The following is an 18902-nucleotide window of genomic DNA, read 5'->3' on the forward strand; positions in this document are numbered from 1 at the left end:
TGGGACAGGCCTAGAGGAGAGGAGAGAGGACAGGAGAGGAAAGGAGAGGAGAGGACAGGACAGGACAGGACAGGACAGGACAGGAGAGGAGAGGAGAGGAGAGGAGAGGAGAGGAGAGGAGAGGAGAGGAGAGGAGAGGAGAGGAGAGGAGAGGAGAGGAGAGGAGAGGAGAGGAGAGGACAGGACAGGACAGGACAGGACAGGACAGGAGAGGAGAGGACAGGACAAGAGAGGAGAGGAGAGGAGAGGAGAGGAGAGGAGAGGAGAGGAGAGGAGAGGAGAGGAGAGGAGAGGAGAGGACAGGACAGGACAGGACAGGACAGGACAGGACAGGACAGGACAGGAGGTTAAAGTATTAGGACAGTTATTCTGTAATCTTCCATGTTGAATTTTAATTGATATAATAATAATTAAGGTGCAGTCTGTTTACTCTGAGAGTTAGAATTGAGTTTTTTCATCTATATCTGGTGAACCATTTAGAGAAATAGATATTTAATCACAACTGAAGGCATCTATGGTCAACCATTTTGTTGTCTTATGTGGTATAGAGAAGACAGACCTACTGTAGTTAAGTGTGACTAATACAGCTACAGTCATTCTGAGTATAAATCCTTGAGAGTAGTTGGCTGACAGGTCATATTATTATACTCACAGGTATAGTGAAGAGAGTTTATATTATTATACTCACAGGTATAGTGAAGTGAGTTTATATTATTATACTCACAGGTATAGTGAAGAGAGTTTATATTATTATACTCACAGGTATAGTGAAGAGAGTTTATATTATTATACTCACAGGTATAGTGAAGAGAGTTTATATTATTATACTCACAGGTATAGTGAAGAGAGTTTATATTATTATACTCACAGGTATAGTTAAGAGAGTTTATATTATTATACTCACAGGTATAGGGAAGAGAGTTTATATTATTATACTCACAGGTATAGTGAAGTGAGTTTATATTATTATACTCACAGGTATAGTGAAGTGAGTTTATATTATTATACTCACAGGTATAGTGAAGTGAGTTTATATTATTATACTCACAGGTATAGTGAAGTGAGTTTATATTATTATACTCACAGGTATAGTGAAGTGAGTTTATATTATTATACTCACAGGTATAGTGAAGAGAGTTTATATACTTATACTCACAGGTATAGTGAAGTGAGTTTATATTATTATACTCACAGGTATAGTGAAGTGAGTTTATATTATTATACTCACAGGTATAGTGAAGTGAGTTCATATTATTATACTCACAGGTATAGTGAAGAGAGTTTATATTATTATACTCACAGGTATAGTGAAGAGAGTTTATATTATTATACTCATAGGTATAGTGAAGTGAGTTCATATTATTATACTCACAGGTATAGTGAAGAGAGTTTATATTATTATACTCACAGGTATAGTGAAGTGAGTTTATATTATTATACTCACAGGTATAGTTAAGTGAGTTTATATTATTATACTCACAGGTATAGTGATAGTTCATATTATTATACTCACAGGTATAGTGATAGTTCATATTATTATACTCACAGGTATAGTGAAGTGAGGTCATATTATTATATTATTATACTCACAGGTATAGTGAAGTGAGGTCATATTATTATATTATTATACTCACAGGTATAGTGAAGTGAGGTCATATTATTATATTATTATACTCACAGGTATAGTGAAGTGAGGTCATATTATTATATTATTATACTTACAGGTATAGTGAAGTGAGGTCATATTATTATATTATTATACTCACAGGTATAGTGAGGTCATATTATAACACTCACAGGCATGGTGAAGAGACAGGTCATATTAGTATACTCACAGGCATGGTGAAGAGACAGGTCATATTAGTATACTCACAGGCATGGTGAAGAGACAGGTCATATTAGTATACTCACAGGCATGGTGAAGAGACAGGTCATATTAGTATACTCACAGGCATGGTGAAGAGACAGGTCATATTAGTATACTCACAGGCATGGTGAAGAGACAGGTCATATTAGTATACTCACAGGCATGGTGAAGGTCTCCAGAAAGCTATGGTTAGGACACGTCTTTTTCACCAGGATGTCCAACGCACCCACCAGTCCACAGCACTTCAGCTATAAGACAAGAGACAGAGAGATAAAGAGAGAGAGCAAGAGAGAGAGAGAAAGAGAGAGAGAGACAGAGAGAGAGAGAAATAGAGAGAGAGAGAAAGAGAGAGAGAGAAAGAGAGAGAGATAGACAGAGAGAGAGAGAGAAAGAGAGAGAAATAGAGAGAGAAAGAGAGAGAAAAAGAGAGAGAGAGAAAGAGAGAGAGAAAGAGAGAGAGAGAAAGAGAGAGAGAGAAAGAGAGCACACGAGAGGCAGAAGATGTCAGGCAGTGAGTGAATGCTTGCGTGAGTGAGTGAGTGCGTGCGTGAGTGCGTGTGTGAGTGCGTGCGTGAGAGTGCGTGCGTGAGTGCGTGCGAGTGTGTGCGTGAGTGCGTGTGTGTGCGTGTGTGCGAGTGTGTGTGTGCGTGCGTGTGTGTGTGTGAGTGCGTGCGTGGGTGTGTGTGCGTGTGTGCGAGTGTGTGTGTGCGTGCGTGTGTATGTGTGTGTGAGTGCGTGCGTGGGTGTGTGTGCGTGGGTGTGCGAGTGTGTGTGTGCGTGCGAGCGAGCGAGTGAATGCGTGCGCGTGCGTGAGTGTGTGTGTGTGTGCGTGCGTTCACCGTATTGTGGAAGATGGTCAGCGTGACGGCCATCCCCGGGTCTCCTTTGTCCACATAGTGAGCGTAGACCGACGCGTAGAACATGGCCAGGCGCCCGCTGACCTGCACGGAGGAACACACAGTCCAGTTAAACACACAGTCCAGTTAAACACACAGTCCAGTTAAACACACAACAAGTGTCCTTCACAGTCACATCAGCCGTTTGTGTGTACCTTGTCAAATTTGTAAAGTATGGCGCAAATGAATTCTCTAATGTGTTTTAATATGTTTATCAGTATACTGCACTGTAACTTTTATTCCTGTATTCTATTTGTCCTGCCTTTTGTTTTAAATGTCTATAATGACTTGCTTTTTGTTTTAATGCTTTTAATTTGCCCTGCCTTTTGTTTTAAATGTCTATAATGTCTTGCTTTTTGTTTTAATCCTTTTAATGTCTCATGTAAAGCACCTTGAATTGCCCTGTGGCTGAAATGTGCTATATAAATAAACTTGCCTTGCCTTGAATGCATTTTTAAACTGGACTACACTTAATTTAAATTTCCTCAACATAACGCACACTTACTCCGAAGTGATTTATATTTTTAGTTGAAGGACAATCACAGCTACATTTGCCATCAATAGTTTGGTCACTACCATTCAGCTTATAAATAGATCTACAAACACAAAAGTTATAAAGACTATTTTTTTCTGCCCTCACAAATGTTGTAAAAAAACACCCTAAATGATAGTGATGAATTGTTTTGTCAAAATGAAAGTTGCTCATCAAAGTCTTGGTTATATAATGATGTAAAAAATATTTAGAACATCCTAGATCTAAATAGTCAAAAAAGGGGTTTAGTCACAACAGTTCCGTATCCTTTTCCTACCCCGATCCTACCCCTGACCCTGCCTCTATCTGGGCCCAGGCACATTTATGCACAAACAGACATACACCAATGTTTGCCATGTCTCTCCTATGATGTTATTAGCCTCTCTTACTCTGAAAATGTAATTTAATGTTATTTATTGCTCTATAAATGTTCTTAGCCAGTAGACAAACATACTCCAGGAGCTTGCTTGATCGCCTTGTTGAGAGGGGTCAGGGAAGAATTTTTACAGCTCACTTATCTGGCCCCCGGGTGATACTGTTTTTTTGCTTCCCTCTGGAATATGTAGAGGTGGGTCGTATGCCCACCTCCCTTGTTCTCTGTAAAGCGCATTGTGTTGCCTCTGGGTATGAAATGCGCTATATAAATAAAGCTTTGATTGATTGATTGATTGATTGATTGATATAAATACAGCTGAGTTGATCTAACGTACTTGTGATTACCAGGTGACGAGTACAGCTACTGTTGGGTGAAGTTAAGGCATTGCCTCTCCTCTCCTTCTGCGACATGAAAGCTGGTATTATATTATATTATTATTAGGGCAGCGGAAGGATTGGATGCAATGCGCCAAACATTAGTGGGGTTTTGTTTTCAGATGATCATTTATTATACGACATCTGTAAAAGCATCACTGCTCACAGTGGACTTTCGATTGGTCTGATTACAACTCGTCAGTTGTTGTTTCTTCTGTCAAAGAAACACAACGGCCCACTGGAGACAAGATCTGGAGCTCTCTCGGCGTCAGATGCTCATTTGTAAGAAGTGGGAAGAAGTCTGTGAAGGAGCGACCACTTCAAGCCCCCAGGATTCGAAATCTAAAGTGAAGGCCTATTGAACCGCGCCATCTTGGCTAGATTTGTAGTCATTTGGCTATTTCCGGTGACTTTTGTACTTGCGCAGTTGAGCTTTTCTGTCCGACGCGCGTCCACGAAAAAGTTCACCTTTATGTGAAATGTAGACGCATGTTCTCGGCTCTCCCCGCTTTGATTTAGCAATGAAAACCGGCTTGCATATTAAACTGTTTTTGTCAAATATATCCATTGGAGAAATTATTTTTTCATCCAGGAATCTTAGTTTTAACGGGTTAAATATAACTGAACATGTTTTGTTTGCTAGTAGATGGTATTCATTCCGTTCGCGATAACGTTATTGCAGCCAGGCTAAATGCCTCCAGGGAGCCAGTGACCGGCGAGTTGAAGAGCTTCACTCCCCGCCAGCAGGAGCTTTGTCCGCTGCTGCCGCATCTCGGATAACCCGCTGAGTTCGTGGCTGCTATTTCACATTCGCCCTTGATCAATCCCAATACCGATCCATGGTAATTATGAATCAATCGTTCAGATCGGCAGTGCTGCATGCATGTTACAACATCATTGTTAGCTTTATTAACATAGCACATTGGTTTGATAGTAGCATAGTTGGGATGGACAGTAGCTAGCACATAGGTTTGATAGCATAGTTGGGATGGACAGTAGCTAGCACATTGGTTTGATAGTAGCATAGTTGGGATGGACAGTAGCTAGCACATTGGTTTGATAGTAGTTGGGATGGACAGCAGCTAGCACGTTGGTTTGATAGTAGCATAGTTGGGATGGACAGTAGCTAGCACGTTGGTTTGATAGTAGCATAGTTGGGATGGACATTAGCTAGCACATTGGTTTGATAGTAGCATAGTTGGGATGGACAGTAGCTAGCCCATTGGTTTGATAGTAGCATAGTTGGGATGTACAGTAGCTAGCACATTGGTTTGATAGTAGCATAGTTGGGATGGACAGTAGCTAGCACATTGGTTTGTTAGTAGCATAGTTAGGATGGGCAGTAGCTAGCTCATTTGTTTGATAGTAGCATAGTTTGGATGGACAGTAGCTAGCACATTCGTTTGATAGTAGCATAGTTGGGATGGACAGCAGCTAGTACATTGGTTTGATAGTAGCATAGTTGGGATGGACAGTAGCTAGCACATTGGTTTGATAGTAGCATAGTTGGGATGGACAGTAGCTAGCACATTGGTTTGTTAATAGCATAGTTGGGATGGGCAGTAGCTAGCACATTGGTTTGATAGTAGCATAGTTGGGATGGACAGTAGCTAGCACATTGGTTTGTTAATAGCATAGTTGGGATGGGCAGTAGCTAGCACATTGGTTTGATATTAGCATAGTTGGGATGGACAGTAGCTAGCACATTGGTTTGATAGTAGCGTATTGGGATGGACAGTAGCTAGCACATTGGTTTGATAGTAGCATAGTTGGGATGGACAGTAGCTAGCACATTGGTTTGTTAGTAGCATAGTTGGGATGGGCAGTAGCTAGCACATTGGTTTGATAGTAGCATAGTTGGGATGGACAGTAGCTAGCACATTGGTTTGATAGTAGCATAGTTGGGATGGACAGTGGCTAGCACATTGGTTTGATAGTAGCATAGTTGGGATGGACAGTAGCTAGCACATAGGTTTGATAGCATAGTTGGGATGGACAGTAGCTAGCACATTGGTTTGATAGTAGCATAGTTGGGATGGACAGTAGCTAGCACATTGGTTTGATAGTAGCATAGTTGGGATGGACAGTAGCTAGCACATTGGTTTATAGTAGCATAGTTGGGATGGACAGTAGCTAGCACATTGGTTTGATAGTAGCATAGTTGGGATGTACAGTAGCTAGCACATAGGTTTGATAGCATAGTTGGGATGGACAGTAGCTAGCACATTGGTTTGATAGTAGCATAGTTGGGATGTACAGTAGCTAGCACATTGGTTTGATAGCATAGTTGGGATGGACAGTATCTAGCACATTGGTTTGATAGTAGCATAGTTGGGATGGACAGTAGCTAGCTAATTGGTTTGATAGTAGCATAGTTGGGATGGACAGTAGCTAGCACATTGGTTTGATAGTAGCATAGTTGGGATGGACAGTAGCTAGCCCATTGGTTTGATAGTAGCATAGTTGGGATGGACAGTAGCTAGCACATTGGTTTGATAGCATAGTTGGGATGGACAGTAGCTAGCACATTGGTTTGATAGTAGCATAGTTGGCATGGACAGTAGCTAGCACATTGGTTTGATAGTAGCATAGTTGGGATGGACAGTAGCTAGCACATTGGTTTGATAGTAGCATAGTTGGGATGGATAGTAGCTAGCACATAGGTTTGATAGCATAGTTGGGATGGACAGTAGCTAGCACATTGGTTTGATAGTAGCATAGTTGGGATGGACAGTAGCTAGCACATTGGTTTGATAGTAGCATAGTTGGGATGGACAGTAGCTAGCACATTGGTTTGATAGTAGCATAGTTGGGATGGACAGTAGCTAGCACATTGGTTTGATAGTAGCATAGTTGGGATGTACAGTAGCTAGCACATTGGTTTGATAGTAGCATAGTTGGGATGTACAGTAGCTAGCACATTGGTTTGATAGTAGCATAGTTGGGATGGGCAGTAGCTAGCACATTGGTTTGATAGTAGCATAGTTGGGATGGACAGTAGCTAGCACATTGGTTTGATAGTAGCATAGTTGGGATGGCGCAGTAGCTAGCACATTGGTTTGTTAGTAGCATAGTTGGGATGGGCAGTAGCTAGCACATTGGTTTGTTAGTAGCATAGTTGGGATGGACAGTAGCTAGCACATTGGTTTGATAGTAGCATAGTTGGGATGGGCAGTAGCTAGCACATTGGTTTGATAGTAGCATAGTTGGGGTGTACAGTAGCTAGCACATAGGTTTGATAGCATAGTTGGGATGGACAGTAGCTAGCACATTGGTTTGATAGTAGCATAGTTGGGATGGACAGTAGCTAGCACATTGGTTTGATAGTAGCATAGTTGGGATGGACAGTAGCTAGCACATTGGTTTGATAATAGCATAGTTGGGATGTACAGTAGCTAGCACATTGGTTTGATAGTAGCATAGTTGGGATGTACAGTAGCTAGCACATTGGTTTGATAGTAGCATAGTTGGGATGGGCAGTAGCTAGCACATTGGTTTGATAGTAGCATAGTTGGGATGGACAGTAGCTAGCACATTGGTTTGATAGTAGCATAGTTGGGATGGACAGTAGCTAGCACATTGGTTTGATAGTAGCATAGTTGGGATGGACAGTAGCTAGCACATTGGTTTGATAGTAGCATAGTTGGGATGGCACAGTAGCTAGCACATTGGTTTGTTAGTAGCATAGTTGGGATGGGCAGTAGCTAGCACATTGGTTTGTTAGTAGCATAGTTGGGATGGACAGTAGCTAGCACATTGGTTTGATAGTAGCATAGTTGGGATGGACAGTAGCTAGCACATTGGTTTGATAGTAGCATAGTTGGGATGTACAGTAGCTAGCACATAGGTTTGATAGCATAGTTGGGATGGACAGTAGCTAGCACATTGGTTTGATAGTAGCATAGTTGGGATGTACAGTAGCTAGCACATTGGTTTGATAGCATAGTTGGGATGGACAGTAGCTAGCACATTGGTTTGATAGTAGCATAGTTGGGATGGACAGTAGCTAGCTAATTGGTTTGATAGTAGCATAGTTGGGATGGACAGTAGCTAGCACATTGGTTTGATAGTAGCATAGTTGGGATGGACAGTAGCTAGCACATTGGTTTGATAGTAGCATAGTTGGGATGGACAGTAGCTAGCACATTGGTTTGATAGTAGCATAGTTGGGATGTACAGTAGTTAGCACATAAGTTTGATAGTAGCATAGTTGGGATGGACAGTAGCTAGCACATTGGTTTGATAGTAGCATAGTTGGGATGGACAGTAGCTAGCACATTGGTTTGATAGTAGCATAGTTGGGATGGACAGTAGCTAGCACATAGGTTTGATAGTAGCATAGTTGGGATGGACAGTAGCTAGCACATAGGTTTGATAGTAGCATAGTTGGGATGGACAGTAGCTAGCACATTGGTTTGATAGTAGCATAGTTGGGATGGACAGTAGCTAGCACATTGGTTTGATAGTAGCATAGTTGGGATGGACAGTAGCTAGCACATAGGTTTGATAGTAGCATAGTTGGGATGGACAGTAGCTAGCACATAGGTTTGATAGTAGCATAGTTGGGATGGACAGTAGCTAGCACATTGGTTTGATAGTAGCATAGTTGGGATGGACAGTAGCTAGCACATTGGTTTGATAGTAGCATAGTTGGGATGGACAGTAGCTAGCACATTGGTTTGATAGTAGCATAGTTGGGATGGACAGTAGCTAGCACATTGGTTTGATAGTAGCATAGTTGGGATGGACAGTAGCTAGCACATTGGTTTGATAGTAGCATAGTTGGGATGGGCAGTAGCTAGCACATTGGTTTGATAGTAGCATAGTTGGGATGGACAGTAGCTAGCACATTGGTTTGATAGTAGCATAGTTGGGATGGCGCAGTAGCTAGCACATTGGTTTGTTAGTAGCATAGTTGGGATGGGCAGTAGCTAGCACATTGGTTTGTTAGTAGCATAGTTGGGATGGACAGCAGCTAGCACATTGGTTTGATAGTAGCATAGTTGGGGTGGACAGTAGCTAGCACATTGGTTTGATAGTAGCATAGTTGGGGTGTACAGTAGCTAGCACATAGGTTTGATAGCATAGTTGGGATGGACAGTAGCTAGCACATTGGTTTGATAGTAGCATAGTTGGGATGGACAGTAGCTAGCACATTGGTTTGATAGTAGCATAGTTGGGATGGGCAGTAGCTAGCACATTGGTTTGATAGTAGCATAGTTGGGATGGACAGTAGCTAGCACATTGGTTTGTTAGTAGCATAGTTGGGATGGGCAGTAGCTAGCACATTGGTTTGTTAGTAGCATAGTTGGGATGGACAGTAGCTAGCACATTGGTTTGATAGTAGCATAGTTGGGATGGACAGTAGCTAGCACATTGGTTTGATAGTAGCATAGTTGGGATGGACAGTAGCTAGCACATTGGTTTGATAGTAGCATAGTTGGGATGGACAGTAGCTAGCACATTGGTTTGATAGTAGCATAGTTGGGATGTACAGTAGTTAGCACATAAGTTTGATAGTAGCATAGTTGGGATGGACAGTAGCTAGCACATTGGTTTGATAGTAGCATAGTTGGGATGGACAGTAGCTAGCACATTGGTTTGATAGTAGCATAGTTGGGATGGACAGTAGCTAGCACATTGGTTTGATAGTAGCATAGTTGGGATGGACAGTAGCTAGCACATAGGTTTGATAGTAGCATAGTTGGGATGGACAGTAGCTAGCACATTGGTTTGATAGTAGCATAGTTGGGATGGACAGTAGCTAGCACATTGGTTTGATAGTAGCATAGTTGGGATGGACAGTAGCTAGCACATAGGTTTGATAGTAGCATAGTTGGGATGGACAGTAGCTAGCACATAGGTTTGATAGTAGCATAGTTGGGATGGACAGTAGCTAGCACATTGGTTTGATAGTAGCATAGTTGGGATGGACAGTAGCTAGCACATTGGTTTGATAGTAGCATAGTTGGGATGGACAGTAGCTAGCACATTGGTTTGATAGTAGCATAGTTGGGATGGACAGTAGCTAGCACATTGGTTTGATAGTAGCATAGTTGGGATGTACAGTAGTTAGCACATAAGTTTGATAGTAGCATAGTTGGGATGGACAGTAGCTAGCACATTGGTTTGATAGTAGCATAGTTGGGATGGACAGTAGCTAGCACATTGGTTTGATAGTAGCATAGTTGGGATGGACAGTAGCTAGCACATTGGTTTGATAGTAGCATAGTTGGGATGGACAGTAGCTAGCACATAGGTTTGATAGTAGCATAGTTGGGATGGACAGTAGCTAGCACATTGGTTTGATAGTAGCATAGTTGGGATGGACAGTAGCTAGCACATTGGTTTGATAGTAGCATAGTTGGGATGGACAGTAGCTAGCACATAGGTTTGATAGTAGCATAGTTGGGATGGACAGTAGCTAGCACATAGGTTTGATAGTAGCATAGTTGGGATGGACAGTAGCTAGCACATTGGTTTGATAGTAGCATAGTTGGGATGGACAGTAGCTAGCACATTGGTTTGATAGTAGCATAGTTGGGATGGACAGTAGCTAGCACATTGGTTTGATAGTAGCATAGTTGGGATGGACAGTAGCTAGCACATTGGTTTGATAGTAGCATAGTTGGGATGGACAGTAGCTAGCACATTGGTTTGATAGTAGCATAGTTGGGATGGACAGTAGCTAGCACATTGGTTTGATAGTAGCATAGTTGGGATGGGCAGTAGCTAGCACATTGGTTTGATAGTAGCATAGTTGGGATGGACAGTAGCTAGCACATTGGTTTGATAGTAGCATAGTTGGGATGGCGCAGTAGCTAGCACATTGGTTTGTTAGTAGCATAGTTGGGATGGGCAGTAGCTAGCACATTGGTTTGTTAGTAGCATAGTTGGGATGGACAGTAGCTAGCACATTGGTTTGATAGTAGCATAGTTGGGGTGGACAGTAGCTAGCACATTGGTTTGATAGTAGCATAGTTGGGGTGTACAGTAGCTAGCACATAGGTTTGATAGCATAGTTGGGATGGACAGTAGCTAGCACATTGGTTTGATAGTAGCATAGTTGGGATGTACAGTAGTTAGCACATAAGTTTGATAGTAGCATAGTTGGGATGGACAGTAGCTAGCACATTGGTTTGATAGTAGCATAGTTGGGATGGACAGTAGCTAGCACATTGGTTTGATAGTAGCATAGTTGGGATGGACAGTAGCTAGCACATTGGTTTGATAGTAGCATAGTTGGGATGGACAGTAGCTAGCACATAGGTTTGATAGTAGCATAGTTGGGATGGACAGTAGCTAGCACATTGGTTTGATAGTAGCATAGTTGGGATGGACAGTAGCTAGCACATTGGTTTGATAGTAGCATAGTTGGGATGGACAGTAGCTAGCACATAGGTTTGATAGTAGCATAGTTGGGATGGACAGTAGCTAGCACATAGGTTTGATAGTAGCATAGTTGGGATGGACAGTAGCTAGCACATTGGTTTGATAGTAGCATAGTTGGGATGGACAGTAGCTAGCACATTGGTTTGATAGTAGCATAGTTGGGATGGACAGTAGCTAGCACATTGGTTTGATAGTAGCATAGTTGGGATGGACAGTAGCTAGCACATTGGTTTGATAGTAGCATAGTTGGGATGGACAGTAGCTAGCACATTGGTTTGATAGTAGCATAGTTGGGATGGACAGTAGCTAGCACATTGGTTTGATAGTAGCATAGTTGGGATGGGCAGTAGCTAGCACATTGGTTTGATAGTAGCATAGTTGGGATGGACAGTAGCTAGCACATTGGTTTGATAGTAGCATAGTTGGGATGGCGCAGTAGCTAGCACATTGGTTTGTTAGTAGCATAGTTGGGATGGGCAGTAGCTAGCACATTGGTTTGTTAGTAGCATAGTTGGGATGGACAGTAGCTAGCACATTGGTTTGATAGTAGCATAGTTGGGGTGGACAGTAGCTAGCACATTGGTTTGATAGTAGCATAGTTGGGGTGTACAGTAGCTAGCACATAGGTTTGATAGCATAGTTGGGATGGACAGTAGCTAGCACATTGGTTTGATAGTAGCATAGTTGGGATGGACAGTAGCTAGCACATTGGTTTGATAGTAGCATAGTTGGGATGGGCAGTAGCTAGCACATTGGTTTGATAGTAGCATAGTTGGGATGGACAGTAGCTAGCACATTGGTTTGATAGTAGCATAGTTGGGATGGCGCAGTAGCTAGCACATTGGTTTGTTAGTAGCATAGTTGGGATGGGCAGTAGCTAGCACATTGGTTTGTTAGTAGCATAGTTGGGATGGACAGTAGCTAGCACATTGGTTTGATAGTAGCATAGTTGGGATGGACAGTAGCTAGCACATTGGTTTGATAGTAGCATAGTTGGGATGGACAGTAGCTAGCACATTGGTTTGTTAGTAGCATAGTTGGGATGGACAGTATCTAGCACATTGGTTTGATAGTAGCATAGTTGGGATGGACAGTAGCTAGCACATTGGTTTGATAGTAGCATAGTTGGGATGTACAGTAGCTAGCACATTGGTTTGATGGTAGCATAGTTGGGATGTACAGTAGCTAGCACATTGGTTTGATGGTAGCATAGTTGGGATGGACAGTAGCTAGCACATTGGTTTGATGGTAGCATAGTTGGGATGTACAGTAGCTATCACATTGGTTTGATAGTAGCATAGTTGGGATGGACAGTAGCTAGCACATTGGGTTGATAGTAGCATAGTTGGGATGGACAGTAGCTAGCACATTGGTTTGATAGAAGCATAGATGGGATGGACAGTAGCTAGCACATTGGTTTGATAGTAGCATAGTTGGGATGGACAGTAGCTAGCACATTGGTTTGATAGTAGCATAGTTGGGATGGACAGTAGCTAGCACATTGGTTTGATAGTAGCATAGTTGGGATGGACAGTAGCTAGCACATTGGTTTGATAGTAGCATAGTTGGGATGGACAGTAGCTAGCACATTGGTTTGATAGTAGCATAGTTGGGATGGAAAGTAGCTAGCACATTGGTTTGATAGTAGCATAGTTGGGATGGACAGTAGCTAGCACATTGGTTTGATAGTAGCATAGTTGGGATGGGCAGTAGCTAGCACATTGGTTTGATAGTAGCATAGTTGGGATGGACAGTAGCTAGCACATTGGTTTGATAGTAGCATAGTTGGGATGGACAGTAGCTAGCACATTGGTTTGATAGTAGCATAGTTGGGATGGCGCAGTAGCTAGCACATTGGTTTGTTAGTAGCATAGTTGGGATGGGCAGTAGCTAGCACATTGGTTTGTTAGTAGCATAGTTGGGATGGACAGTAGCTAGCACATTGGTTTGATAGTAGCATAGTTGGGATGGACAGTAGCTAGCACATTGGTTTGATAGTAGCATAGTTGGGATGGACAGTAGCTAGCACATTGGTTTGATAGTAGCATAGTTGGGATGGGCAGTAGCTAGCACATTGGTTTGATAGTAGCATAGTTGGGATGGACAGTAGCTAGCACATTGGTTTGATAGTAGCATAGTTGGGATGGCGCAGTAGCTAGCACATTGGTTTGTTAGTTGCATAGTTGGGATGGGCAGTAGCTAGCACATTGGTTTGTTAGTAGCATAGTTGGGATGGACAGTAGCTAGCACATTGGTTTGATAGTAGCATAGTTGGGATGGACAGTAGCTAGCACATTGGTTTGATAGTAGCATAGTTGGGATGGACAGTAGCTAGCACATTGGTTTGATAGTAGCATAGTTGGGATGGACAGTATCTAGCACATTGGTTTGATAGTAGCATAGTTGGGATGGACAGTAGCTAGCACATTGGTTTGATAGTAGCATAGTTGGGATGTACAGTAGCTAGCACATTGGTTTGATGGTAGCATAGTTGGGATGTACAGTAGCTAGCACATTGGTTTGATGGTAGCATAGTTGGGATGGACAGTAGCTAGCACATTGGTTTGATGGTAGCATAGTTGGGATGTACAGTAGCTATCACATTGGTTTGATAGTAGCATAGTTGGGATGGACAGTAGCTAGCACATTGGGTTGATAGTAGCATAGTTGGGATGGACAGTAGCTAGCACATTGGTTTGATAGAAGCATAGATGGGATGGACAGTAGCTAGCACATTGGTTTGATAGTAGCATAGTTGGGATGGACAGTAGCTAGCACATTGGTTTGATAGTAGCATAGTTGGGATGGACAGTAGCTAGCACATTGGTTTGATAGTAGCATAGTTGGGATGGACAGTAGCTAGCACATTGGTTTGATAGTAGCATAGTTGGGATGGACAGTAGCTAGCACATTGGTTTGATAGTAGCATAGTTGGGATGGAAAGTAGCTAGCACATTGGTTTGATAGTAGCATAGTTGGGATGGACAGTAGCTAGCACATTGGTTTGATAGTAGCATAGTTGGGATGGGCAGTAGCTAGCACATTGGTTTGATAGTAGCATAGTTGGGATGGACAGTAGCTAGCACATTGGTTTGATAGTAGCATAGTTGGGATGGACAGTAGCTAGCACATTGGTTTGATAGTAGCATAGTTGGGATGGCGCAGTAGCTAGCACATTGGTTTGTTAGTAGCATAGTTGGGATGGGCAGTAGCTAGCACATTGGTTTGTTAGTAGCATAGTTGGGATGGACAGTAGCTAGCACATTGGTTTGATAGTAGCATAGTTGGGATGGACAGTAGCTAGCACATTGGTTTGATAGTAGCATAGTTGGGATGGACAGTAGCTAGCACATTGGTTTGATAGTAGCATAGTTGGGATGGACAGTATCTAGCACATTGGTTTGATAGTAGCATAGTTGGGATGGACAGTAGCTAGCACATTGGTTTGATAGTAGCATAGTTGGGATGTACAGTAGCTAGCACATTGGTTTGATGGTAGCATAGTTGGGATGTACAGTAGCTAGCACATTGGTTTGATGGTAGCATAGTTGGGATGGACAGTAGCTAGCACATTGGTTTGATGGTAGCATAGTTGGGATGTACAGTAGCTATCACATTGGTTTGATAGTAGCATAGTTGGGATGGACAGTAGCTAGCACATTGGGTTGATAGTAGCATAGTTGGGATGGACAGTAGCTAGCACATTGGTTTGATAGAAGCATAGATGGGATGGACAGTAGCTAGCACATTGGTTTGATAGTAGCATAGTTGGGATGGACAGTAGCTAGCACATTGGTTTGATAGTAGCATAGTTGGGATGGACAGTAGCTAGCACATTGGTTTGATAGTAGCATAGTTGGGATGGACAGTAGCTAGCACATTGGTTTGATAGTAGCATAGTTGGGATGGACAGTAGCTAGCACATTGGTTTGATAGTAGCATAGTTGGGATGGAAAGTAGCTAGCACATTGGTTTGATAGTAGCATAGTTGGGATGGACAGTAGCTAGCACATTGGTTTGATAGTAGCATAGTTGGGATGGGCAGTAGCTAGCACATTGGTTTGATAGTAGCATAGTTGGGATGGACAGTAGCTAGCACATTGGTTTGATAGTAGCATAGTTGGGATGGACAGTAGCTAGCACATTGGTTTGATAGTAGCATAGTTGGGATGTACAGTAGCTAGCACATTGGTTTGATAGTAGCATAGTTGGGATGTACAGTAGCTAGCACATTGGTTTGATAGTAGCATAGTTGGGATGGGCAGTAGCTAGCACATTGGTTTGATAGTAGCATAGTTGGGATGGACAGTAGCTAGCACATTGGTTTGATAGTAGCATAGTTGGGATGGCGCAGTAGCTAGCACATTGGTTTGTTAGTAGCATAGTTGGGATGGGCAGTAGCTAGCACATTGGTTTGTTAGTAGCATAGTTGGGATGGACAGTAGCTAGCACATTGGTTTGATAGTAGCATAGTTGGGGTGGACAGTAGCTAGCACATTGGTTTGATAGTAGCATAGTTGGGGTGTACAGTAGCTAGCACATAGGTTTGATAGCATAGTTGGGATGGACAGTAGCTAGCACATTGGTTTGATAGTAGCATAGTTGGGATGGACAGTAGCTAGCACATTGGTTTGATAGTAGCATAGTTGGGATGGACAGTAGCTAGCACATTGGTTTGATAGTAGCATAGTTGGGATGGACAGTAGCTAGCACATTGGTTTGATAGTAGCATAGTTGGGATGGACAGTATCTAGCACATTGGTTTGATAGTAGCATAGTTGGGATGGACAGTAGCTAGCACATTGGTTTGATAGTAGCATAGTTGGGATGTACAGTAGCTAGCACATTGGTTTGATGGTAGCATAGTTGGGATGTACAGTAGCTAGCACATTGGTTTGATAGTAGCATAGTTGGGATGGACAGTAGCTAGCACATTGGTTTGATGGTAGCATAGTTGGGATGTACAGTAGCTATCACATTGGTTTGATAGTAGCATAGTTGGGATGGACAGTAGCTAGCACATTGGGTTGATAGTAGCATAGTTGGGATGGACAGTAGCTAGCACATTGGTTTGATAGAAGCATAGATGGGATGGACAGTAGCTAGCACATTGGTTTGATAGTAGCATAGTTGGGATGGACAGTAGCTAGCACATTGGTTTGATAGTAGCATAGTTGGGATGGACAGTAGCTAGCACATTGGTTTGATAGTAGCATAGTTGGGATGGACAGTAGCTAGCACATTGGTTTGATAGTAGCATAGTTGGGATGGACAGTAGCTAGCACATTGGTTTGATAGTAGCATAGTTGGGATGGAAAGTAGCTAGCACATTGGTTTGATAGTAGCATAGTTGGGATGGACAGTAGCTAGCACATTGGTTTGATAGTAGCATAGTTGGGATGGGCAGTAGCTAGCACATTGGTTTGATAGTAGCATAGTTGGGATGGACATTAGCTAGCACATTGGTTTGATAGTAGCATAGTTGGGATGGACAGTAGCTAGCACATTGGTTTGATAGTAGCATAGTTGGGATGTACAGTAGCTAGCACATTGGTTTGATAGTAGCATAGTTGGGATGTACAGTAGCTAGCACATTGGTTTGATAGTAGCATAGTTGGGATGGGCAGTAGCTAGCACATTGGTTTGATAGTAGCATAGTTGGGATGGACAGTAGCTAGCACATTGGTTTGATAGTAGCATAGTTGGGATGGCGCAGTAGCTAGCACATTGGTTTGTTAGTAGCATAGTTGGGATGGGCAGTAGCTAGCACATTGGTTTGTTAGTAGCATAGTTGGGATGGACAGTAGCTAGCACATTGGTTTGATAGTAGCATAGTTGGGGTGGACAGTAGCTAGCACATTGGTTTGATAGTAGCATAGTTGGGGTGTACAGTAGCTAGCACATAGGTTTGATAGCATAGTTGGGATGGACAGTAGCTAGCACATTGGTTTGATAGTAGCATAGTTGGGATGGACAGTAGCTAGCACATTGGTTTGATAGTAGCATAGTTGGGATGGGCAGTAGCTAGCACATTGGTTTGATAGTAGCATAGTTGGGATGGACAGTAGCTAGCACATTGGTTTGATAGTAGCATAGTTGGGATGGCGCAGTAGCTAGCACATTGGTTTGTTAGTAGCATAGTTGGGATGGGCAGTAGCTAGCACATTGGTTTGTTAGTAGCATAGTTGGGATGGACAGTAGCTAGCACATTGGTTTGATAGTAGCATAGTTGGGATGGACAGTAGCTAGCACATTGGTTTGATAGTTGCATAGTTGGGGTGTACAGTAGCTAGCACATAGGTTTGATAGCATAGTTGGGATGGACAGTAGCTAGCACATTGGTTTGATAGTAGCATAGTTGGGATGGACAGTAGCTAGCACATTGGTTTGATAGTAGCATAGTTGGGATGGACAGTAGCTAGCACATTGGTTTGATAGTAGCATAGTTGGGATGGACAGTAGCTAGCACATTGGTTTGATAGTAGCATAGTTGGGATGGACAGTAGCTAGCACATTGGTTTGATAGTAGCATAGTTGGGATGGACAGTAGCTAGCACATTGGTTTGATAGTAGCATAGTTGGGATGTACAGTAGCTAGCACATTGGTTTGATAGTAGCATAGTTGGGATGTACAGTAGCTAGCACATTGGTTTGATAGTAGCATAGTTGGGATGGGCAGTAGCTAGCACATTGGTTTGATAGTAGCATAGTTGGGATGGACAGTAGCTAGCACATTGGTTTGATAGTAGCATAGTTGGGATGGCGCAGTAGCTAGCACATTGGTTTGTTAGTAGCATAGTTGGGATGGGCAGTAGCTAGCACATTGGTTTGTTAGTAGCATAGTTGGGATGGACAGTAGCTAGCACATTGGTTTGATAGTAGCATAGTTGGGGTGGACAGTAGCTAGCACATTGGTTTGATAGTAGCATAGTTGGGGTGTACAGTAGCTAGCACATAGGTTTGATAGCATAGTTGGGATGGACAGTAGCTAGCACATTGGTTTGATAGTAGCATAGTTGGGATGGGCAGTAGCTAGCACATTGGTTTGATAGTAGCATAGTTGGGATGGACAGTAGCTAGCACATTGGTTTGATAGTAGCATAGTTGGGATGGCGCAGTAGCTAGCACATTGGTTTGTTAGTAGCATAGTTGGGATGGGCAGTAGCTAGCACATTGGTTTGTTAGTAGCATAGTTGGGATGGACAGTAGCTAGCACATTGGTTTGATAGTAGCATAGTTGGGGTGGACAGTAGCTAGCACATTGGTTTGATAGTAGCATAGTTGGGGTGTACAGTAGCTAGCACATAGGTTTGATAGCATAGTTGGGATGGACAGTAGCTAGCACATTGGTTTGATAGTAGCATAGTTGGGATGGACAGTAGCTAGCACATTGGTTTGATAGTAGCATAGTTGGGATGGGCAGTAGCTAGCACATTGGTTTGATAGTAGCATAGTTGGGATGGAC

Source organism: Borostomias antarcticus (genome assembly GCF_949987555.1).
Source record: "Borostomias antarcticus genome assembly, chromosome: 25".
Lineage (NCBI taxonomy): Eukaryota > Metazoa > Chordata > Actinopteri > Stomiiformes > Stomiidae > Borostomias > Borostomias antarcticus.